The 25,579-nt window shown below is 34.8% G+C and overlaps 2 non-coding genes across 2 annotated transcripts; both read left to right on the top strand.

Moving 5' to 3' along the window:
* The first annotated feature begins 5,846 nt into the window (after window positions 1-5,846).
* TRNAD-GUC (transfer RNA aspartic acid (anticodon GUC)) lies at window positions 5,847-5,918 on the top strand. The gene has a single exon. It is a non-coding gene; the product is annotated as a tRNA-Asp (tRNA).
* An 11,911-nt stretch (window positions 5,919-17,829) lies between these two features.
* Window positions 17,830-17,901, top strand: TRNAD-GUC (transfer RNA aspartic acid (anticodon GUC)). Its single transcript has one exon. It is a non-coding gene; the product is annotated as a tRNA-Asp (tRNA).
* Window positions 17,902-25,579: the final 7,678 nt, after the last annotated feature.

Here is a 25,579-nt window from a genome sequence, read left to right as displayed (position 1 = left end):
CGATTGTCTTTACTGGTTCTAGAATCTTGGGCTTGGTGTGTTTGGAACCCTAAAGGAGATATGAAGATCTTGGAAGCAACTAACAATTATTTTTAAGTTGTTTTCTTTTGCATAACAGACCAGAATAGAGCATTTGAAGGTGGTCAATATTTTTACAATCTGGTTGGGCTTTTCATCAAACCCTAGCATATGGGGTTTAACTCTACTGAAGAGCTTCCCTCGAGGGTCCACATTTGGGTTCGCCTGCCTTGGCTTCCGCTTTAGTTCTGGAAGAGTGATATTCATCACTCGATTGCTCTTTAGCTAGGAAAACCTGTTGGCTCTGCTACTCAAACTCAAGACAGGAAGGCAATTTCTTATGCTCGCATTTGTGTTGAAATTGACTTAAATAAACCGTTACTACATTTAGTTGAAATTTGCTTAGATCCTCTTCATGGATTCAATAGTTGGACTATGAAACACTTCCCTTCAAATGTTGTACCTGTCATGAGTATGGGCATTTACAAAGGAAGTGCCCTCGTTCTAATCCAAAAAAGAGTGTGACTTATACTCCCTCCAATTCTATCCCTAAGGGGGATAAAGGGAAGACTCCCTTTCCTCATGGGACTATAGATAAGGAGGGCTTCATTCTTGTTAAACCTCTCAATAAGGGGAGAGGACAAAAAATAACTTTGAAGGATAGACAAAGTGATGGGAACTTTAATTGGTTCAATGTTCTGGATGACTTGACTTAGGAAGAGGGAATTCCTATGGAGTTATCCTCAGGTGTTATGTCATTGGGTGTGACATTACAAAGGATAAACATAATGAAAATCAAAATTTGTCTATGGAGGGTTGACAACTTTGACAGATGGACACAAACTTACCTCCCCAGATTCTAGAAGAGCCAAAGCCAAGTGGGAAGGTGGTGTTGAAAGATGGTGGTACATTGGTAGCCTAAGTCTCTACTCTAATGAAAAAGGCTTTGGACTCTAGGAAGATTAGTAGGGCCTCTTAGACCTTGGGATTGCAACAATAACCACTTAAAAAGGGGCCTTCGAAGAAATCCTTGAGAATTGGTCATAAGACAGACTGGGAGAAGGTGAAGCTTATTGGTGATACATTGGTGGAATCTGGATCAGTGAAAACCATTGACTCTCACTTCTCCTAATCTCATAAATGCTTGTTTTATCTTGGAATGTGAGGGGTATGAACATCATCCCTAGAGAAAAGGTTGTTCTTGATCTGGTTGATTATCATTTTTCTGACATTGTTTTTATTTAGGAAACAAAGTTGATAGTGGATGGTATGTTAAATAGAGCTCCTAAAATCTAGCCTCCTAGTTCTTGTTAGTGTATCAGAACCCATGGAAGTTCAGGTGGGTGGCCTGTTTTTGGGATCCAAGGAAGATTGTCCCTCTACAGTGGATTTTGAGTCACTCTTCTATCTCTATGGTTACCTCTAGTTTTGATTTAGGTGAAATTTGCCTTTTTACTAATGTTTATTCTCCTACTGATCTCTTGGGTAAGTCCAACTTTGGGATCATATTAGATATTTTTTGATCTTTGGTGCCCTTTCTCCCTTGGATTAAGGCTAGTGATTTCAATGCAGTTTTCAACTTAGAGGAAAAAAGAGGAGGCTTAGTCAGGATTGATCCTTCTACTCATCTCCTTAGTGCTAATATTAATCTTTTGAATGTTATTGATGTAAAGTCGAATAATGGCATCTTCACTTGGAACAATAAAAGAAGTGGTGAAGATGCAATTTCAAAAAGACTTGATAGATTTATTGTCTCTTCTGGATGGGAGATAGATGGACTACCAGCTTCGAGATTTTGGATTGGAGAGCTTCGAGTCATTGGTCGATCACCCTTCTTTTAAGTTTCAACTTATGTGGTTGTGGGATCTATCTCTCTAGGATTTAATGACCGATTGGTAATATGAGGGGAAGCCTGCTTATGGAAGGGCTATGTATTCTTTTGTCAAAAGATTGCAATATGTTAAATATAAGCTTAAGAGGTGGAATACACAATGCTTTGTCAACCTTCACTCCAACAAATTGGATGCCCAAGTTCATCTTTATATCATCGCCTATCTAATTTGAGATCAGGGTCTTACCTTGGATTTGAGTAGAGAGGAGACCTCGGTTGTTAAGGATTTGGAAGAATGGGAACTTCGTGAAGAGATTTTTTAGAAGCAAAAGTCACGTATTGATTGACTCCAAGAAGCTTATTCCATAATTTTGTAAAGGCTAGAAGAAATGGCAACCTCATTACCTCTCTGGTGTCCTCAAAAGGTGCTCAAATTTCCTCAAAAGGTGATATTTCTTGAGAAGCTTCTCAGTATTTTTTTTCTAGGTTTACGGAGGACTCTTCCCCAGTAGGGGAAGATGAAATTACTATTTTGGACTGCATCCCATTGTGCTTTAGGAATGAGAAGAAGTAGTGTTTCACATGGAAAAAGGCAAATCCCTAGGCCCAAATGCTTTTCCTGTTGAATTTTTTGAGGAGTTTTGAGAGATTATGAAGTTGGATCTTGTAGATGTGGTTTAGGAGTCATAGAGAAATAAACAAATGTTAAGGGCTATGAACTCTACTTTTTTGGCTCTTATTCCCAAGATGTTGGAACTATTTAGACCCATCGCCCTTTGTAATGTGGTTTATAAAATTTTCACTAAACTGATTGCATATAGACTTAAGTTATGCCTCAAAGTTTTGATTTCTGATGAACAAGGTGGATTATTTGAGGCTGACAGATTCTTGATGGAATTGCAATTTCTATGGAGGCCATTCATTCTATGGTGACGTCCAAGGATAAGGCATTGTTCATTAAGTTAGATATGGAAAAAGCTTATGACAGAGTTAAATGGACCTTTCTGCAAGAGATCCCATTAGCTTTTGGGTTTGGTGGTGAGTGGGTCAATTGGGTCATGAGTTGCGTTACTTCTACCCCCTTCTCTGTTCTCATTAATGGTGAACCTTTTGAGTTGCTGTGTGCTTCTAAGGGCCTTAAGCAAGGGGATCCTCTTTCTTTTTATTTATTCATTATCATGGCTGAGGGGCTTGGTAGATTTAGTAAATCTCATGTTCATCAAGGGATAATCCATGGTTGGAGCTAGTGCAATAGCTTACCTCCTTATTCTCACCTCCAATCTGTGGATGATACTGCTTTGATGGGTCTAGCTAGAATAAATGAAGTTGTTAATTTTAAGAAAACTTTGGATACTTATCTAGCTACCTTGGGGCAAAAAATTTAATGAGGCTAAGTCTTCTATCTTTTTCTTTAACACTCCTCAACTTATTTAGGGTAGGATTGCTCATATTCTTAGATTTCAAATTGGTTCTATTCCTTTGGTCTATTTGGGGATCCCTCTTGGTGTGGGTTCTAAACGCAAAGGGTTTTGGTAGGATATTCTGGAAAAGTTTCACAAGAGGGTTAGTCATTAGACCCGTAGATGGTTTTCATCTATTGGAAGGGTGACCCTTTTGAAGTCAGTGGTGTAGGCTCTTCCTATTTACATATTCTTTGTGCAAGTTACCCCCTCTAGTCTTGTTAAGGAGTTTGATGTTCTTGCTCGCCAATTTATGTGGTCAAGTAAATTTCTCTCTTGAAAATGGAGCTTGGTCAGATGGATTTCTGTTTGTAGACTGAAGCAAGAGGAGGTCTTGGTCTCCGACTAGCTGGGTTGATTAGTCAGGTTTTATCTACTAAGTTATATTGGAGGTGATGTGGGCTAGGATCCTTACTCACAAGTACCTTTGGGGTGTTAGTAGCTTGGATGTGCCTTGAAGTTGTCTTGTGGGAAAGGGGTCCATGGTTTGGGACACTCTTAAAAGGAGTCATGATTATTAAAAATGACATTTTTTAGATATGCAATAGGGGATCCAATGCTCTGTTATGGCATAACAATTGGGATGAGCATCCCCTGATTATTTCATAGTTCCCTCATCTTCGGTCTCTTTGTAACATTTTGGCTGAGGCTAGATGGAGTCGAGTAGTAGATTTTAAGACCGTTAAAATCAAAGGCCAGCTGACAGTGACTTTCCACTTAGGAGTGGCCGATGGGTGGTTTTGAAGAGGAGCATCAAGAGCTAGCTAGAATTTTAGTTGGAAGACTTTCTAGTTCCCTTAGGGAGAGGGATACTCTGGCATGGGGTCTTGATTTAAAGGGAAAATTTATAGTTTCCTGGAGGTATCTTGAGTTGGATAGACAATTGTATGGCAAGGTGGGAGTGTCTTGGTTGCAACCTCCTCCTGAGGGAGTTTTGAAAGTTAACACTGATGGTTCTTCCAGGGGAAATCCTGGACATGCAAGAATTGGTGGAATTGGTAGAGGTAGTGATGGGGGTGTTGTGTTCTTTTCCTCTTCTTATAAGGAGCAACACTCTAATAACCTTACATAGGCTCTTGATATTCTTCATGCAATAGAAAGCGGTTGTTCTTTTGGTTGGAAAAGGGTTATATGTGAAACTGATTCTTAGATTGTGATTGATATTTGGATGGTGCTAATTGGTAGTTAGCTTTAGTGGTTAAGAAGATTTTAAATATGTGTTTGTTTTTTGATCATATCTCTTTTTGTCATATTCCTCGTGAATGGAATGGAGTGGTTGATTGTCTGGCTAAATGGGCTTTATAACACTTTGGTAGGTGGGATGTGGATGATTGGGGGCTCTTGTCCCCTAAGTATTTTGAGAATTTGGAAAAGCTTATTATGGAGGACATGATGGTGTAGATGTCCTTTTTGATGGGTTACTTAAATGATTCTTCTTCTTGATGTCTATAGATTGTTGGTTGGGCCTAGGGCCTTTTTCTTTGTATTATTAGCTTTGCTCTAAATAAATTTTTACCCCTTTTTCAAAAAAAATATTAGTGATGCAATAAATGATACGTAGAAGAAAATATATTGATTTAACTATCCTATAATTGTTTGTATGTGTTGATTGCTTTATTACTCTAAAAAAATAAAATAAAAGTCAAATTAAAATTTATTTTCATTTAGTTTATCAAAATAATGTCTAAAATTAAATAGTTCTTAAATATATACTTAAATAAATAGTGTACTTTTTCTTACCCTTAGATTTAGTAATTCAAGAATAAATTTTAAAATAAAATATAAGTAAATCATTTATTTTCAATTTTGTTTTTGAAAATTTGTGACTTTTAAGATTTATTATATTACCTTTGAAAAATATATTTTTCCCTCTTTCTTAAAACTAAAACAACTATAAAAATTAAAATGAACAATATTTTTTAATATTTTTTTATTTATGGATTTATTTATATGTTTATGTCTCTATGTCTATATGCAATAATTTGGATATATATTAAAAATTATATTTATGTTAATATTTAAAATAAATTAATGCACACACTTATACAAATTTCAATCTATACTAAGCCATAATAGTGTAAAGTGATAGAATTATTTGTGTGATTTTAAGTATTTTACAGACTCAACTTAAAACATACTTATAAATAGTGAATTTTCAACTATTAAATCACTTCCTCTTTCATAATGAAACTTCAAATTCCATCAAAAAGTATATTACAGTTGTAACACATTATCTAAGATATTTTCATGTTGAAGTTAATTATGATACCAAATTGATAAAGAACAACTTCACTTGTTCAAATCCGCAAGTCACCAATGAAGTGTTTAAATGACGACACTACATATTAATAATAATATATTTAATAAACAAAATCTTTTTTGAAAAAAATATTATTCCCTTACAAGTTTATAAAATTATCACAATTTGAATTAAATAATAAAGAAATGAAGTACTTCAAGACTTCGCCGCTAATGTTTTGAAGACTGCACTTCGGAAAAAAAAATTAAAAATTTACTGAAAGAACAAAGACACCAAAGTCGTTGTAGTATAGTGGTGAGTATTCCCGCCTGTCACGCGGGTGACCCGGGTTCGATCCCCGGCAGCGGCGTTTTTTAACCTTTTTTCTGTTTCTTCATTCTTTCTTTCACTTTCAGGAAATTGAAAACAATTAGCATGCAAGCTCTCTTTAACTGAACAAGACAATTCTGAGATCTAAGTTCGTTCTTTAACTTTGAATTTTTGAGATTTATACAAAACATCTTGCAAGCGTTTTCCAGATTTAATTGTGCTTAGTGCAGCCGCCAAATAGAAGACTCTGAATTTTGTTGTTAGTACATCTGTAACAAATTGGAATCTGCTTTTTCAATATGGAAAAAGTGTTTTATTTGTCTGTTAAAATTAGGGAAATTGTCTTTAAGAAACATCATGTTGGTTTGAGTTCTTTAGTGTTTGGTTGTGCTTCATATTCTATCTTTCTCTTTGTACAAAATTTTGATCGTTTTGAAATTCTGCTTATCTAATAAAAAACATCACGTTGTCCAATAACATCATTTAAATTTTCCAGAGGACAACTGTTATAGAAAAATAAATCAACCAAATTCAATATGCATTGCTTTCTTTAAGTCCATTGAGTCATTGCTAAGTGCTTTGATACCAGTTGAGTACTCAATGTGCTCTACATGGAAGCAAATCAGAGTTATCCCTTTGTTATAACAATTGATACATATGACAACCTACACGCTAACACTATCACCTAACCTAAAAAATTACACACAACAATAGAGGCCTACTCTTAATGCACCCTATCACACCAATTGGACAACATTGAACAATAAACACAAACTCATTAAATTGCCTAAAGTATATTTTTTTGCATGGAAGAACTTGTGCTTCCCTTGTTCACATTCACATACATGCATTCTCATCTCCTTAATTGTACACACACTTAACCCCCTCCTCTCTTTCTAACATAAACTTACCAATTACACATGGCCACTCATTTCTCACATGTATCTTTTCTTCTTTTGTTATTCACGCATACCTCTTTCTCTTGCCACACTACCTGATCAATCTTGTGCATGCTCTTCACCTTCTTAGCTTTCTCACAAACTCTTCCCTCCTTGAACCTCTTTGCTTGGCTTCTTGGGCATTTTCATTTACCCTAGTCTTATTGGGCCTCCATTGTCTACAACTCTCTGCCTTGCCTACATCTAATCCCCAATGGCTTCCTCACAACTTTCCTATTATTCCTCCTCAATTGCGCTCTTTGTAGCTTGTCAAATTGACCAATTCCTCTCAATTGCTATTCCTTTTCTATTACACTCCATCCTAGGGGTCTTGTCCAACTCTCTTCTTTAGCTATTAATGAACAACCTCACCCAGGTTCCTTGTCATCTTCTAAATTCTCACAAACCCTTCTTGAACTTCTTGAACTCCTATTTGCACACCTCTTCCTTGGATCGCACCAAAATTCTTAAACATTCAAACTCATCTACCTCCTCACCCTCTTGTATCGTGCCATCAATATTGAAATGCCAACATTCTATCCAGATCTTCTCAAGATCTCACATAATGATTATTCTGCAGACTTAGGTTTTCAATAAATATTGATAGGGTACTTGATCATCCTTTCAATGACTCCTTCCAACTCATTCATGTCAAACTCCATCCTACATTTTTCCCTTGCACAATTTCAACCTCTTCACCATCCTTGCCACCTACTCTTTGATATTATCACCAAATGTCATTCCTCATCATTCATGGCCTCTTTATATTTTTGCCTAAACTTGCTCACCCATCTTTACCACCATAACTCCTTTCCCCAACGAACTCTTCATGATGTTGCTCCAACCATTTTATTGCTAAATCATGGCCTTTAAATAGTCAATTAAACTTTCCTTACCACCACCTATTTTTCCCACAATATCATTTCTCCATTGTGACCCCTCTTTCTTGTCTTCACCACCTCATTGCAGCTATTAGATCTCTTCCTTGACCCCTTTGTGCACCACACAACCACATAGCCAATAAACGTCCTCCTACAACACCTATGAACTACTCTCTACATCCACAACAATATCCAGTACTTTCATGCTCACCTCCTCATCTTATAACCCCTTCTTATTCAAACACAAACATGTAGTCTCCATTAACTAATATAAACCTTTGTTAGACTTGCATCTTCCTCCTTGATATACAAGATCTCTCATTGTATCACCTTATTGTATATGTAATTGCAACATCATCACTTCCTTCTCATGATGTTTTTTCACGTCACAACCTCTTGTTGCTACAAGTTTTCTTACTCCTAATGTCTCACTTCCTTTACTACAAGTTCCATTGATACTAGTTGCTACAAGTATCCTCTTCTTTTACTACGACTTCTTGTTATTGCAAGTAATCCAATGCCCATTCTCTTCTTTGCTACATGTCAGTTGGATGCAAGTACACACCTTTGCTACAAGTGCCTCTACACTATGATAACTCCCTCACCAATGGTTATAAATGATAACTATCAACGATTGCAACTGAAAACCATTTGTGGCTGCAAGCACAAGAAATCTTACCGATGACCAATTTTGTGCCTCAAGTTCATGTCAATTGTTAAGACCCATAATGCTACTATGTGCTAGGTAATAAAATATGTGAGCCCTTACTCACATGTTGGACTATCTCTTCATTTTCTTCCTCCTCTTTTGATACCTCATTGGAATTAACAATATTTTGCTAATGCCACCCTTAACCTCTTACCTATTGCACTCTCATGCACCTAAACTTAATTGCTACTCAATCTTCTCCTCCAAGTGCTCTTCCTTGTCTTTTCTCCCCTTCTTTGTGGGTTTTGATCCACTACTATCCATCCATCTCCACTTTCTCCCATCTTCTCTCACCATGTAGTCTTCTATATCCACATCTTCTTCCAATATTTGTATAACAAAATCCTCCTCACATGTGAGCTTCTCCTCTTTTGGGCTCAATCCTATGCTCATGATGAACTCATATGGCTCATTCATCATCTCCTCTTCTTTACTCTCCTTGGATGTTACTTGTCATATCTTTCACACAACATCATAAACCTTGCAGAGATCAAGGAAAAACTTTGGCACATTGCAAGTATGGAAACAACTGTTACAAATGTAATGCCCCGTTGGGAGCAAGAGAGGTCCTGCTATCCTGATACAGAGCACATTGCAGGACAAACAAAGAGATACATGTCATGTTCCAAGGGCTCCTCCTACACACCTTCCCCACATGTTCAAAGTTCTCCAATACCCAGGTTTCACATGGTATGCACTCTGCACCTTACCAGATCTGTTGTTTCCATTTAAAATATAGTTATACTTTACTGACAAAACAATTATAACTTTGGGAAGAGAGTTATAGTTTACTGACCAACAATTATTTAAGCACCTGGCTCTGGTTGGTGCGGTACTCTTCTGTTTGCGTTCCGCACGTTTCTTGTGTTGTTTTTTCACTACTTCAAAAATTTTCCATATTAAATTTAGGTACAGGCTAATTTCCATACGCAATGTCATGCTAAAAAACTTTTCAAATTTGCAAAACATAATGGTAACGGTTTTTCATTAGATATTTCATTCCTGAAAAATCTTCCTTAAATTTATTGTTTAATTAATGTTTTGAGACATACTTTTATATTAATTTTTATTTTATTTTGTAAATTATAAATTTTTATTGGTACTTGCAGCTAGTACTATTGTATTAAGTAAATTTCTTAATTAAATAATTAGAATTGATTAATTTAGGGAGGTTTCTCAAAGAAACCTTTGATAAGGATTGTTAAAAATGCAAAAAATTTCTCTACATTATTATTATTATTATTTTTTTAAAGTTTTCAATTTAATTTTATATTATTATTTTTAGAGAATAATTATTATTTCTAATATTATATGTTATATCTCATTATTATTAATGGAATTGATTTTTAATTTGTGTATGCAGATTATTATGTAAATTGTTTTTTACATATTTGTATGTGTAAAAGAAAAAAATTATTGAATCTAAAATTGCTAATGAATAAATATTTTATTTTCTTTGTTAGAAGATGTTTATATAATGTTAAATTAAACTAGAATTAAGATCACAACTAATTAGAATATATTTAATTAATATAAATAAGATTTAATTTTTAAAATTATGATTAAAATTAAGTTGAAATATTTATAATTGTAAGATAAAATTAGAATTAGAATTATATAGATTATTGTACTTTTTTAATTATATAATTTTTCAAGATAAAACATATTAACTATTATTTTCAAATTTAAAATAATTATACAATAAACATAATTGTTTTTATCAATTATATTATAACTACACTACTAGTTAAATATTATTTTAAATATTTAATTAAATAGTTATTAATCAAGATTAAGACTATAATTACTAATTTTAAGGTTATAATTAAAATAAATGATTATATCTTAATTTATAATGATAATTCTAATCTTAATTATTATAGTTCTAAAATCATTATAATTATGATTAGGATTAAAATTAGGTTTATAGCATGAGTTAGTTTTAGATTAGGGGTTAAGATTAGGGTTCAAATTATCTTGAAAATTAAAGTTAGAGTTAAGCTTAGACTTAGATTAAGAGATAAAGCTAGTGTTAAGGAAACATTAGGACGAGGTTTGTATTCAATGTTAGATTTAGGTTTGTAATTAGGATAAGAATAATGTCTAGGGTGCAAATTAATGTTAAGGTTAGAATTAGGGTTATGGTTACAACTAGAATTTGAATTGGACTAGACATAAGGTTAACATTAAGGTTAGTGTTAACCTTAGATTAAGCTTAAGGTTAGAATTAGGGTTATTGTTAAGGTTTGAATTAGTTACAAGATTATTGTAATTTTAAAACTATAATTTTTTAAGTTGAGACATATTAATTATTATTTTAAAATTCAAAATAATTACACAATAACTATAAGTGTTTTAATCAATAAAAAAATATCATTTCTTTGTAGTGTTGGTCATCAATTTTTATTATTATTGGTAAACAATTTTTTTATATTAATATTATAAAATCTTAAACATTATCACATCCAATTTAGCAAAAATTGGGGTAAACCCCTAAATCAGTCTCAACCATGTAAGCCAACCAATACCCCACACCTAACCATCCACAAAGACACTACTACTAAATATTACTACCCTGCCACCCCAAAAATTGGCGTCTACCCATTTTAACATATTACAAACTTAAACGTTCAACACTAACAAAATTTTTCAACAAAAACTTACAAAAACTGCAAACATTTCACAATTTTATTTTATTTCTCCCCGGTCCATCTACCTAGTATGTTTTCCACCTCGACTCCACGTCGCACCTTTGTTGGCATCAACCTTAGCTCACTATGTAGGTCAGACTTGGTCATCGACCAATAACACACAACCGGTGTATGCTTCATAATATCGGTCCATCTTTGCCTACCGACTTTCTAACCCTATTGGTATATCTTGCCTTATCGGTTAACCTTCATGCCTTCACCCTCCTTGTGCTGGTGGATCATGTCAGTCCCATCGTGACATATATCGGTCCTCAACAAGTATCTATGGTGACTCACTCTGTGCATTTTCATCTGATTGAGAGCACTTCACTTTGCCTCTTGGCTCTCTTACCGGTTGAAAATGCATCTGTCTGCATACCGGTTGTATCCTTGATGACACCAATCCAACAATATTCTATTGTCCTCCACCGATCTACATTTGCATTCCGGTTGATATCAAAATCCCGGAGTAGATCCACGTTTGCAAATGTTACCACATACCTTCTTCTTCATCTAAATGATTCACCTCTCAACCAGTTTGCCTAAATATAAAACACTTCACTACTTACTCTCTCTTTTCTATCCCGATAACTCATCATCCATCCTCTTGTTGATCCAGTGCACATCTCAGGTTTCTCATGCCAAAGGCATATGATATCTCACACTTATCATCCAGTCAATGGAGGTAGATACACAATAGCTCACAATTTGCCAATCACCAATGGGAGAGGATCTATGTCACCTGCTGGGCAATGGTGTGACTTCCCTGTTATTTAGCAGATGCAACACCCCTACAATCCTTAGGCAATATTATTTTTTGAGTTTTCTCTTCATCCTAGGACAACATTGTTTACCAATGGGAGTCCAGCTAGATGACATCACACTAGCATACCGGTAACCTGCACACTATTCTTTTGTTCACTTTGCAGTCTTAATGGTCATCATCTTACCAGTTAGTACCAACATGTATACTGATTTGTTCACTGGGTACCGGTTTCTTCAATCCCAACATCAACATGTATACCAGTGACTGTAGCTTGCATACCAATTGACCTCAACTACAAACACTGTCGGTTGACATCCATGACAGTTATATCGGTTGACATCAATGACCACCACGCCGGTTGACATCAATGACAATGTAACGCCAACAATGCTCCCTCCAATTCTGTCCCTAAGGGGGATAAAGGGAAGACTCCCTTTCCTGATGGGACTGCTGATAAAGAGGGATTCATTCTTGTTAAACCTCGCAATAAGGGGAGAGGACAAAAAAGAACTTTGAAGGACAAACAAAAATGATGGGAACTTTAATTGGTTCAATATTTTGAATAATTTAACTCAGGAAGAGGGAATTCCTATGGAGTTATCCTCAGGTGTTATGTCATTGGGTGTGACATTACAAAGGTTAAACATAATGAAAATAAGAATTTGTCTATGGAGGGTTGATATGTTTGACAGATGGACACAGACTTACCTCCCTAGATTCCAGAAGAGCCAAAACCAAGTGGGAAGGTGGTATTGAAAGATGGTGGTACATTGGTACCCTAGGTCTCTACTCTAATGAAAGAGGATTTGGACTTTGGGAAGATCAATAGGGCCTCTCGAACCTTGGGATTGCAACAATAACCACTTAAAAAGGGGCCTTCGAAGAAATCATTGAGGATTGGTCATTAGACATACTAGGAGAAGGTGAAGCTTATTGGTGATACATTGGTGGAATCTGGGTAAGTGAAAACCATTGACTCTTACTTCTCCTGATCTCATAAATGATTGTTTTATCTTGGAATGTGAGGGGTATGAACATCATCCCTAGAGAAAAGGTCATTCTTGATCTGGTTGAATCTCATTTTCTTGACATTGTTTTTATTCAGGAAAAAAAGTTGATAGTGGATGGTATGTTAAATAGAGCTCCTAAAATATGGCTTCATAGTTCTTGTAAGAGTATTAGAACCCATGGAAGTTCGGGTGGGTGGCCTGTTTTGGGGATCCAAAGAAGATTGTCCCTCTACGATGGATTTTCAGTCAATCTTCTATCTCTATGGTTGCCTCTAGTTTGGATTCAGGTGAAATATGCCTTTTTACTAATGTTTATTCTCCCACTGATCTCTTGGGTAAGTCTCAACTTTGGGATCATATTAGATATTTATGATCTTTGGTGCCCTTTCTCCCTTGGATTATGGCTAGTGGTTTTAATGCAGTTTTTAGCTTAGAGGAAATAAAAGGAGGCTCAGTTAGGATTGATCCTTCTACTCATCTCCTTAGTGTTAATATTAATCTTTTGAATGTTATTGATGTAAAGTCGAATAATGGCACCTTCACTTGGAACAATAAAAGAAGTGCTGAAGATGCAATTTCAGAAATACTTGATAGATTTCTTGTCTCTTGCTTCTGGATGGGAGACAGATGAATTACTAGCTTAGAGATTTTGGATTGGAGAGGTTCAGATCATTGGTCAATCACCCTTCTTTGAAGTTTCAACTTATGCGGTTGTGGGATCTATCTCTCCAAGATTTAATGACCAATTAGTAATATGAGGGGAAGCTTGCTCATGGAAGGGCTATGTATTATTTTGTCAAAAGATTGCAATATGTTAAATATAAGCTTAAGAGGTGGAATACACAATGATTTGTCAACCTTCACTCCAATAGATTGGATGCCCAAGTTTGTCTTGATAACATCACCTATCTAATTAGAGATCAGGGTCTTACCTTGGATTTGAGTAGAGAGGAGACCTCGGTTGTTAAGGATTTGGAAGAATGGAAACTTCGTGAAGAGATTTTTCAGAAGCAGAAGTCACGTATTGATTGACTCCAAGAAGGTGATAGGAATACAACCTTCTTCCATAATTTTGTAAAGGCTAGAAGAAATGGCAACCTCATTACCTCTCTATTTCCCTCGAAAGGTGCTCAACTTTCCTTAAACGGTGATATTTCTTGAGAAGCTTCTCAAAATTTGTTTTCTAGGTTTACGGGGGACTCTTCCCTAGCAGGGGAGGAAGAAATTACTATTTTGGACTGCATCCTATCTTTGGTTTCTTGTGAGATGAATGGGGCTCTCATCAAAACCATTATACTTTAGGAACTAGAGGATGTAGTGTTTCACATGGAAAAAGGCAAATCCCTAGGCCCAAATGGTTTTCCTGTTGAATTTTTTTAGGAGTTCTGGGAGATTATCAAGTTGTATCTTGTAGATGTGGTTTAGGAGTCATAGAGAAATAAATAGATGTTAAGGGTTATGAACTCTACTTTTTTGGCTCTTATTCCCAAGATGGAGGGTGCAGATAAGTTGGATCAGTTTAGATCCATTGCCCTTTGTAACATGGTTTATAAAATTATCACTAAACAAATTGCATATAGACTTAAGTTATGCCTCAAATCTCAAGGTGGATTTTTTATTGGTTGATAGATTATTGATGGAATTGAAATTGCTACAGAGGCCACTCATTATATGGTGACATCCAAGGAGAAGGCAATGCTCATTAAGTTAGATATGGCAAAAGCTTATGACATAGTTAAATGGACCTTTGTGTAAGAGATCCCGTTAGCTTTTGGGTTTGGTGGTGAGTGGGTCAATTGCGTCATGAGTTGTGTTGCTTCTACCTCCTTCTCTGTTCTCATTAATTGTGAACCTTTTGAGTTGTTGTGTGTTTCTAAGGGCCTTAGGAAAGGGGATCTTTTTTCTCCTTATTTATTCATTATCATGGTTGAGGGGCTTGGTAGATTTATTAAATCCCATTTTCATCAAGGGATAATCCATGGTTGGAGCTAGTGCAATAACTTACCTCCTTATTCTCACCTCCAATTTGTGGATGATACTGCTTTGATGGGTTTGGCTAGAATCAGTGAAGTTAATTTTAGGAAAACTTTGGATACTTATCTAGATACTTTGGGGCAAAATTTTTAATGAGGCTAAGTCTTCTATCTTTTTCTTTAACACTCCTCGACTTATTTAGGACAGGATTGCTCATATTCTCAGATTTCAAATTGGTTCTCTTCCTTTGGTCTATTTGGGGATCCCTCTTGGTGTGGGTTCTCAACACAAAGAGTTTTGGTAGGATATTCTGGAAAAGTTTCACAAGAAGGTTAGTCATTAGACCTGTAGATGGATTTCATTTGTTGGAAGGGTGACCCTTTTGAAGTCAATGGTGTAGGCTCTTCCTATTTACAAATTCTTTGTACAAGTTACCCCCTCTAGTTTTGTTAAGGAGTTTGATGTTCTTGCTCGCCAATTTCTGTGGTCAAGTAATTTTCTCTCTTCAAAATGGAGCTTGTTCTGATGGATTTCTATTTGTAGACTGAAGGAAGAAGAGGTCTTGGTCTCTGACTAGCTGGGCTGATTAGTCAGGTTTTATCTACTAAGTAATATTGGAGGTGGTGTACTTATCAAGATCAGGACTGGGCTAGGATCCTTACTCATAAGTACCTTTGGGGTGTTTGTAGCTTGGATGTGCCTTGAAGTTGTCTTGTGGGGAAGGGGTCCATGGTTTGGGAGACTCTCAAAAGAGGAGTCAAGCTTATTAAAAATGATATTTTTTAGATATGCAATAGGGGATCTGATGCTCTGTTATGGCATAACACTTGGGATGGGCATCCCCCGATTATTTCATAGTTCCCTCATCTTCAGTCTCTCTGTAGCATTTTTGTTGAGGCTAGATAGAGTCAGGTAGCAGATTTTAAGACCATTAAAATAAAAGGCCAGTTGGCAGCGACTTGCTGGAAAGACCCTTAGGAGTGGCCGATGGGTGGTTTTGAAGAGGAGAATCAAGAGCTAGCTATAATTTTAGTTGGAAGACTTTGTAGTTCCTTTAGGGAGAGGGATACTCTAGCATGGGGTCTTGATTCAAAGGGAAAATTTATAGTTGCCTTGAGGTATCTTGAGTTGGATAAACAATTGTATGGCAAGGTGGGAGAGTGTTGGTGGCAACCTCCCTTGAGGGAGTTTTGAAAGTTAATACTGATGGTTCTTCCAAGGGAAACCCTGGACATGCAAGAATTGGTGGAATTAGTAGAGGTAGTGACGGGGGTGTTGTGTTCTTTTCCTCTTCTTATAAGTGACAACACTCTAATAACCTTATGGAGGCTCTTGATATTCTTCATGCAATAGAAACTGGTTGCTCCCTTGGTTGGAAAAGGGCTATATGTGAATCCAATTCTCAGATTGTGATTGATATGCTGAATGGGAAACATTTGGATGGTGCTAATTGGTAGTTAGCTTTGGTGGTTAAGCATATTTTTAATATGTGTTTGTTTTTTGACCATATCTCTTTTTGTCATATTCCTCGTGAATGGAAAGGAGTGGTTGATTGTTTGGCTAAATGGGCTTTATAACACTTTGGTAGGTGGGATGTGGATGATTGGGGGCTCCTGTCCCCTAAGTATTCTGAGAATTTGGAAAAGCTTATTATGGAGGACAGGATGGTGTAGATGTCCTTTTTGATGGATTACTTTTGATTATTCTTCTTGATGTCTATAGATTGTTGGTTGGGCCTAGGGCCCTTTTCTTTGTATTATTAGCTTTGCTTTGAATAAATTTTTACCCCTTTTTACAAAAAATATATTAGTGATGCAATAAATGACATGTAGAAGAAAATATATTGATTTAACTATCCTATACTTGTTTGTATGTGTTGATTGCTTTATTACTCTAAAAAAATAAAATAAAAGTTAAATTAATTTTTTTATTTTCATTTAGTTTATCAAAATAATGTCTACAATCAGATAATTTTTAAATATATAGTTAAATAGACAGTGTACTTTTTCTTACCCTTAGATTTAGTAATTCAAATGGATTTTAGACATGATATTCATATAGAAAATAAAATATAAGTAAATCATTTATTTTCAATTTTCTTTTTGAAAATTTGTGACTTTTAAGATTTATTATATTACCTTTGAAAAATATCTTTTTGCTTCTTTCTTAAAACTAAAACAACTATAAAAATTAAAATGAACAATATTTTTTTATATTTTTCTTATTTATAAATTTATTTATATGTTTATGTCTCTATGTCTCTATGCAATAATTTGGATATATATTAAAAATTATATTTATGATAATATTTAAAAAAAATTAATGCACACATTTATACAAATTTCAATCTAGACTAAGTCATAATAGTGTAAAGTGATAGAATTATTTGTGTGATTTTAAGTATTTTACATACTCTAATTTTAATTAATTAATTTTTTTTTTTTGTGATAAAAATTGTATTTACTTCTATAAGAAATTATAGATAAAATAATGAAAATATTAGATAGCTTGATATTCAAACTTAAAACATACTTATAGATAGTGAGATTTTCAACTATTAAATCACTTCCTCTTTCATAAGGAAACTTCAAATTCCATCAAAAAATATATTTCAGTTGTAACACTATCTAAGATATTTTCATGTTGAAGTTAATTATGACACCAAATTGAAAATTTAAACATTGTATAATTAATTCTAATAAATTTCAAAAATTCTATTTTTTTTGATAAAGAACAACTTCATTTATTCAAATCCGCAAGTCACCAACGAAGTGTTTAAACCACAACACTACATATTAATAAAAATATATTTAATAAACAAAATCCATTTTGAAAAAAATATTATTCCCTTACAAGTTTATAAAATTATCACAATTTGAATTAAATAATAAAGAAATGAAGTACTTCAATACTTAGCTAATGTTTTGAAAACTGCGCTTAGAAAAAAAAGGAGAAAATATACTAAAAAAATAAAAACACCAAAGTCGTTGTAGTATAGTGGTGAGTATTCCCGCCTGTCACGCGGGTGACCCGGGTTCGATCCCCGGCAGCGGCGTTTCTTAACCTTTTGACTTTCTGTTTCTTCAATCTTTCTTTCACTTTCAGGAAATTGAAAACAATTGGCATGCAAGCTCTCTTTAACTGAACAAGACGTTTCTGAGATCTAAGTAAGTTCTTTAACTGAACAAGACATTTCTGAGATCTAAGTAAGTTCTTTAACTTTGAATTTTTGAGATTTATAAAAAACATCTTGCAAGCGTTTTCCAGATTTAATTGTGCTTAGTGCAGCTGCCAAATAGAAGACTCTGAATTTTGTTGTTAGTACATCTGTAACAAATTGGAATCTGTTTTTTCAATATGGAAAAAGTATTTTATTTGTTATTGTGAGGGATACAAACAAACAATCTATGAATATGTCTGTGAAAATTAGGGAAATTGTCTTTAATAAACATCATGTTGTTTAACCTTTTGACTTTCTGTTTCTTCAATCTTTCTTTCACTTTCAGGAAATTGAAAACAATTGGCATGCAAGCTCTCTTTAACTGAACAAGACGTTTCTGAGATCTAAGTAAGTTCTTTAACTGAACAAGACATTTCTGAGATCTAAGTAAGTTCTTTAACTTTGAATTTTTGAGATTTATAAAAAACATCTTGCAAGCGTTTTCCAGATTTAATTGTGCTTAGTGCAGCTGCCAAATAGAAGACTCTGAATTTTGTTGTAGTACATCTGTAAAAAATTGGAATCTGTTTTTTCAATATGGAAAAAGTATTTTATTTGTTATTGTGAGGGATACAAACAAACAATCTATGAATATGTCTGTGAAAATTAGGGAAATTGTCTTTAATAAACATCATGTTGTTTGAGTTCTTTAGTGTTTCGTTGTGTTTCATATTTTATCTTTCTTTTTGTACAAGATTCTGACCGTTTTGAAATTCTGTTTATCTATTACATTCCATCCTAGGGGTCTTGTCCAACTCTCTTCTTTAGCTATTAATGAACAACCTCACCCCGGTTCTTTGTCATCTTCTAAATTCTCACACACTCTTCTTGAACTTCTTGAACTCCTATCTGGACACCTCTTCCTTGGATCGTACCAAAATTCTTAAACATTCAAACTCATCTACCTCCTCACCCTCTTGTATCATGCCATCAATATTGAAATGCCAACATTCTATCTAGATCTCCTCAAGATCTCACATAATGATTATTCTGCAGACTTAAGCTTCCAATAAATATTGATAGGGTACTTGATCATCCTTTCAATGACTCCTTCCAACTCATTCATGTCAAACTCTATCCTACATTTTTCCCTTGCACAATTTCAACCTCTTCACCATCCTTGCCACCTACTCTTTGATATTATCACCAAATGTCAATCCTCATCATTCATGGCCTCTTTATATTTTTGCCTAAACTTGCTCACCCATCTTTACCACCATAACTCCTTTCCCCAATGAACTCTTCATGATGTTGCTCCAACCATTTTATTGCTAAATCATGGCCTTCAAATAGTCAATTAAACTTTCCTTCCCACCACCTGTTTTTCCCACAATATCATTTCTCCATCGTGACCCCCCTTTCTTGTCTTCACCACCTCATTACAGCTATTAGATCTCTTCCTTGACCCCTTTGTGCACCACACAACCACATAGCCAATAAACATCCTCCTACAACACCTATGACCTACTCTCTACATCCACAACAATATCCAGTATTTTCATGCTCACCTCCTCATCTTATAACCCTTCCTTATTCAAACACAAACATGTAGTCTCCATTAACTAATATAAACCTTTGTTAGACTTGCATCTTCCTCCTTGATATACAAGATCTCTCATTGTATCACCTTATTGTATATGTAATTGCAACATCATCACTTCCTTCTCATGATGTTTTTTCACGTCACAACCTCTTGTTGCTACAAGTTTTCTTACTCCTAATGTCTCACTTCCTTTACTACAAGTTCCCATTGCTCCTAGTTGCTACAAGTATCCTCTTCTTTTACTACGACTTTTTGTTATTGCAAGTAATCCAATGCCCATTCTCTTCTTTGCTACATATCAGTTGGATGCAAGTACACACCTTTGCTACAAGTGCCTCTACACTATGATAACTCCCTCACCAATGGTTATAAATGATAACTATCAACGATTGCAATTGAAAACCATATGTGGCTGCAAGCACAAGAAATCTTACCGATGACCAATTTTGTGCCTCAAGTTCATGTCAATTGTTAAGACCCATAATGCTACTATGTGCTAGGTAATAAAATATGTGAGCCCTTACTCACATGTTGGACTATCTCTTCATTTTCTTCCTCCTCTTTTGACACCTCATTGGAATTAACAATATTTTGCTAATGCCACCCTTAACCTCTTACCTATTGAACTCTCATGCACCTAAACTTAATTGCTACTCAATCTTCTCCTCCAAGTGCTCTTCCTTGTCTTTCTCCCCTTCTTTGTGGGTTTTGATCCACCACTATCCCACTATCCATCCATCTCCACTTTCTCCCATCTTCTCGCACCATGTAGTCTTCTATATCCACATCTTCTTCCAATATTTGTATAACAAAATCCTCCTCACATGTGAGCTTCTCCTCTTTTGGGCTCAATCCTATGCTCATGATGAACTCATATGGCTCATTCATCATCTCCTCTTCTTTACTCTCCTTGGATGTTACTTGTCATATCTTTCACACAACATCATAAACCTTGCAGAGATCAAGGAAAAACTTTGGCACATTGCAAGTATGGAAACAACTGTTACAAATGTAATGCCCCGTTGGGAGCAAGAGAGGTCCTGCTATCCTGATACAGAGCACATTGCAGGACAAACAAAGAGATACATGTCATGTTCCAAGGGCTCCTCCTACACACCTTCCCCACATGTTCAAAGTTCTCCAATACCCAGGTTTCACATGGTATGCACTCTGCACCTTACCAGATCTGTTGTTTCCATTTAAAATATAGTTATACTTTACTGACAAAACAATTATAACTTTGGGAAGAGAGTTATAGTTTACTGACCAACAATTATTTAAGCACCTGGCTCTGGTTGGTGCGGTACTCTTCTGTCTACATTCCACACGTTTCTTGTATTGTTTTTTCACAACTTAAAATTTTTCCATATTAAATAAGATTTAATTTTTAAAATTATAATTAAAATTAAGTTGAAATATTTATAATTGTAAGATAAAATTAGAATTAGAATTATATAGATTATTGTAATTTTTAATTATATAATTTTTCAAGATAAAACATAATAACTATTATTTTCAAATTTAAAATAATTATACAATAAACATAATTGTTTTTATCAATTATATTATAACTATACTACTAGTTAAATATTATTTTAAATATTTAATTAAATAGTTATTAATCAAGATTAAGACTATAATTACTAATTTTAAGGTTATAATTAAAATAAATGATTATAGCTTAATTTATAATGATAATCCTAATCTTAATTATTATAATTCTAAAATCATTATAATTATGATTAGGAATAAAATTAGGTTTACAACATGAGTTAGTTTTAGATTAGGGGTTAAGATTAGGGTTCAAATTATCTTGAAAATTAAAGTTAGAGTTAAGCTTAGATTTAGATTAAGAGATAGGGCTAGTGTTAAGGAAATATTAGGATGAGGTTTGTATTCAATGTTAGATTTAGGTTTATAATTAGGATAAGAATAATGGCTAGGGTGCAAATTAATGTTAAGGTTAGAATTAGGGTTATGGTTACAACTAGAATTTGAATTGGACTAGACATAAGGTTAACATTAAGGTTAGTGTTATTAGATTAAGCTTAAGGTTAGAATTAGGGTTATTGTTAAAATTTGAATTAGTTGCAAGATTATTGTAATTTTATAACTATAATTTTTTAACTTGAAACATATTAATTATTATTTTAGAATTCAAAATAATTACACAATAACTATAAGTATTTTAATCAATAAAAAAATATTATTTCTTTGGTATTGTTGGTCATCAATTTTTTATTTATTGGTAAACAGTTTTTTAATATTAATATTATAAAAGCTTATACATTATCACATCCAATTTAGCAAAAATTGGGGTAAACCCCTAAATCAGTCTCAACCATGTAAGCCAACCAATGCCCCACACCTAACCATCCACAAAGACACGACTACTAAATATTACTACACCACCACCCCAAAAATTGGCATCCAGTACCCCACACCTAACCATCCACATAGACACTACTAAATATTACTACCCCGCCACCCCAAAAATTGGCATCCACCCATTTTAACAAATTACAAACTTAAATGTTCAACACTAACAAAAATTTTCAACAAAGACTGCAAACATTTCACAATTTTATTTTATTTCTCCCCGGTCCATTTACCTAGTAATCCTCTTGAGAAAATTCGTCCTTCTTTGATACATCCTACTACTTCTTTGCCTGTGTCATCCTCATTTCCACTTCCTCTTCCTGAATGTAGTCTTTTAAAGACTCTCATCCGACCCTTGCCTCCTCTATCCTGGCTTCATGATCTGCTCCATCATTCTACAACACAAATGGACTGACCTCCATGTCACTCCCCTCTGGCATGATAACTTCATCAAAGGGGCGCCTCAAACCCTTTCCCACCACTGCCCACGCCATCATAGAATTTAGACTGGAGAGATAATGGTTTGGGATGCAGGGTTTAGCAACCTAGATCACTTCCTCCTTTGTCCCAAATGTCAAGCCCCAAGCGACCACCATGGAAATTATATCTGCATTTGTTCTATATCAAAATTCTGAATGAAGATAATCTTCCTCCAGCATCACCTCCATTATCTGCAAAAAGGAGGGGTTGTCAAACTTGAATATAGCCCCCCAGTCTCTTCTCAAACACTTTCCCAAAGAAAGCAAGTTGTTGTTTAATGGAATGGAGCAATAAATTCGCTTCCATAGTAGCTTGATGTTCACTCTACAATCTTCCTCCTGTCATCATCTAAGCCCCGCTTCTCACAAACTTCTCCTTGGAAAAACAAAAAGCCACCCTTTAGTTGTTTTAAACTCCTCCACTTGACCTCATGTCAAAGCAGAGTAACAATAATAAATGCACTCCCCTATCCTTGATTTATAAATCGACCAAGTCATCATTTTAAAATGAGCCAGACATGCCACCTCCCACTCAATTAATGATTAACTCTCTGCCACACAATTAGATTGGAGAGAAATACAACAACAAACATAATTAAAATGCATTAATAGTGTGGAGAGTATCAATGCATAACACTCCCAAATAATTCCCCAAAGCATGGGCGGTACATCACTTGCCAAATCAACAAAGTAATCCATCAAACCATTGGAGGCCCTTCCACATTCGGACCGTGCCACCACCTCACTTCATGACAATTTAAATTACACCCTTTATTCGACATTATATATGCATCTGAATTACCTTCTCTATGAATATGTGAGATTTTATTGTCTTTCAAATAATTTTTAATCTTAGCCCAATGATGTTAATAATTTTATTGATTTTACAACAATGAGAGACTCCTTTAGCGACAGCCTTCGTAACAATTTTTGAATCACCTTCCAAATGCAACTTTGAAACTAAAAGTCTATCTGAAAGAGAGACAACAAGCAAGGTGGCATGCACCTCCACTTCATTGTTGGTTCCATCCCGTAGACGTATCGCTCCCCTTGCCAAAACAACTCCATCCTCATTTATCACAATGCATCCTGCACCTGAGATTCCAAGGTTGCCTCGAGAAGCCCCATCAAAATTGATTTTGATCCAACCTAATTCTGTTTTTCCCATACCACACCACACTTTATATCATGGGTAGGATTAATCCTACAAGGCCCATTAACGGGCCTTGTTGGTCATCGATATTGCCTTCAACTTTGAATTTCAATTTGTTCATTACAATACTAGAATTGTGGGTACTCTCCACTACATAGCTATAGTACATATGCCTTGCAAGAATATATTATCTCAAATTATTATCAAACCTACCTCTAAATTGATATGTTATGAATCATGTCTATCAACTACACAATTTTTTTAATTATTCCAATACTAAAAAGGCAAGTACTTGCTACATGGGAATTGTTTTCTTTGAAAGGGAATTATAGTGTCTATACGACCACTCCACTCTATTCCTATTCTATCGCCACTAATGGTGGGTTAGTTGTGCGAGTGGTAGATGCTAATTAAATCCAACCAAAGTGTTATTAGGGATTAAAGTCCTTGAGAAATGAGTCTTCTTATGCATGTGCATGCATGATGTGTTTCTTTTATTCTTAATAAAAAAAAGCCTTAGAATGTATATGGAAGATATAGACTAAATTTAATTGAGTGAAAAAGGAAATGGGGGCATCGTTAATAAATGGGAGTTACATGCAATTTAAAGAGAGGAGAATGATGATATACTATTAAGGGTCGGTTTCAAAATCTTTAGTGGCATGAGGAAAACAAAGAGGATGGGGGAATATGCATAGAAGAGGGAGTAGAATAGAGGATTTTATTTGATGTGCTTGGTAAAACTAGGGAGACTTTGAATGAGATTTGATGAAGATTATGATTTGAGACCAATATGATACCAGTAGATAATCATGCTCCCTTGATGTTGTCCTTTTCTTCCCATCCATTGAAAATATCTTAGTCATTATTGTTCAATCTCCATCTTTTGCTAATAATAAGCTTCAAGCTGTGACTGGTAGCATGATATCTTCCTACTTATCTTTCACTTTCTTTCTATTGCACAAAATTGGATTGTTGCACATGAAATCAAATAATATATATTTTTAGTTTACCTATCTTTTGAACAAACCCCTTATTTAAGGATTAGATCATTTCTATATCAGTGCACAACTAAAACTTTTTGTTTTGAATATCATTCTCTATGCAAATATGTATATTGAGTTGTTCTTTTCAAACTTGTATACATAATTCATCTAAAGAAATTTCACACTTTCTTCTTCCTGTGCTTAAGCTAAGAGGCTATCGTCTATTGGATTATTTGCAAATATATCATAATGTATGATTTTCTATCACTATAATAAAATAGCATACACATTGTTTTTTATGAATACATGTGCTATTTTTTATTATTTTATCAATATATACACATATCAACAAAAAAATAGGACATGAGGTCACTCCTCAAAGTCACATGAGCAATTGCCATAAAGCAAGATAATAGAAATAACAAGAAAACCACCTAAGTGGTGAGAGCAACACCAGTGAGAGGCGAAGAGGGTCCTTGATAATCTAGTTTACCCCATACATCAATGGGATCCAAGGTGATGTTAGGTTGGAACCACTCCTCATCAACATTAGTCTCTCTCCTCTTTATCTTCATTCCTCACTAATGAAATTGCTAGTTCCAACCAAGGGAGCTATTTTGAAGAGTCTGTCCAACCACCACCACGATTAGCTAACGATCATTTGTTGCCACCACCACTAGATGGCCCATCCCCACCTGAAGGCCACTTAGAGGTAGAACCTCCATGTGTGGGAGAGACAGAGTGCCACCAAGCTGAAAAAATCCAATCACGTCTATGGCTGCAAGGCAGAGAATGACCATCGAAAGAAGAACTATTAGGGGGGACCCTAGGAACAATACAAGGGGCATTACTGCAATGATCAAGTAAAATCTAGAGGTGGGCCACCTCTAATGCCACTTTATTTTCTTGAACTTGAAATTGAAGCACAACATTATTACAAATATAGAGGTTTTAGAAAAAAAAAAAAGTATTG

The sequence above is a fragment of the Cryptomeria japonica genome, chromosome 9, assembly GCF_030272615.1.
Source record: "Cryptomeria japonica chromosome 9, Sugi_1.0, whole genome shotgun sequence".
Taxonomy (NCBI): Eukaryota; Viridiplantae; Streptophyta; class Pinopsida; order Cupressales; family Cupressaceae; genus Cryptomeria; species Cryptomeria japonica.
The sequence above is the reverse complement of the archived record's forward strand: the minus strand, read 5'-3'. Positions and strand labels throughout refer to the sequence as shown.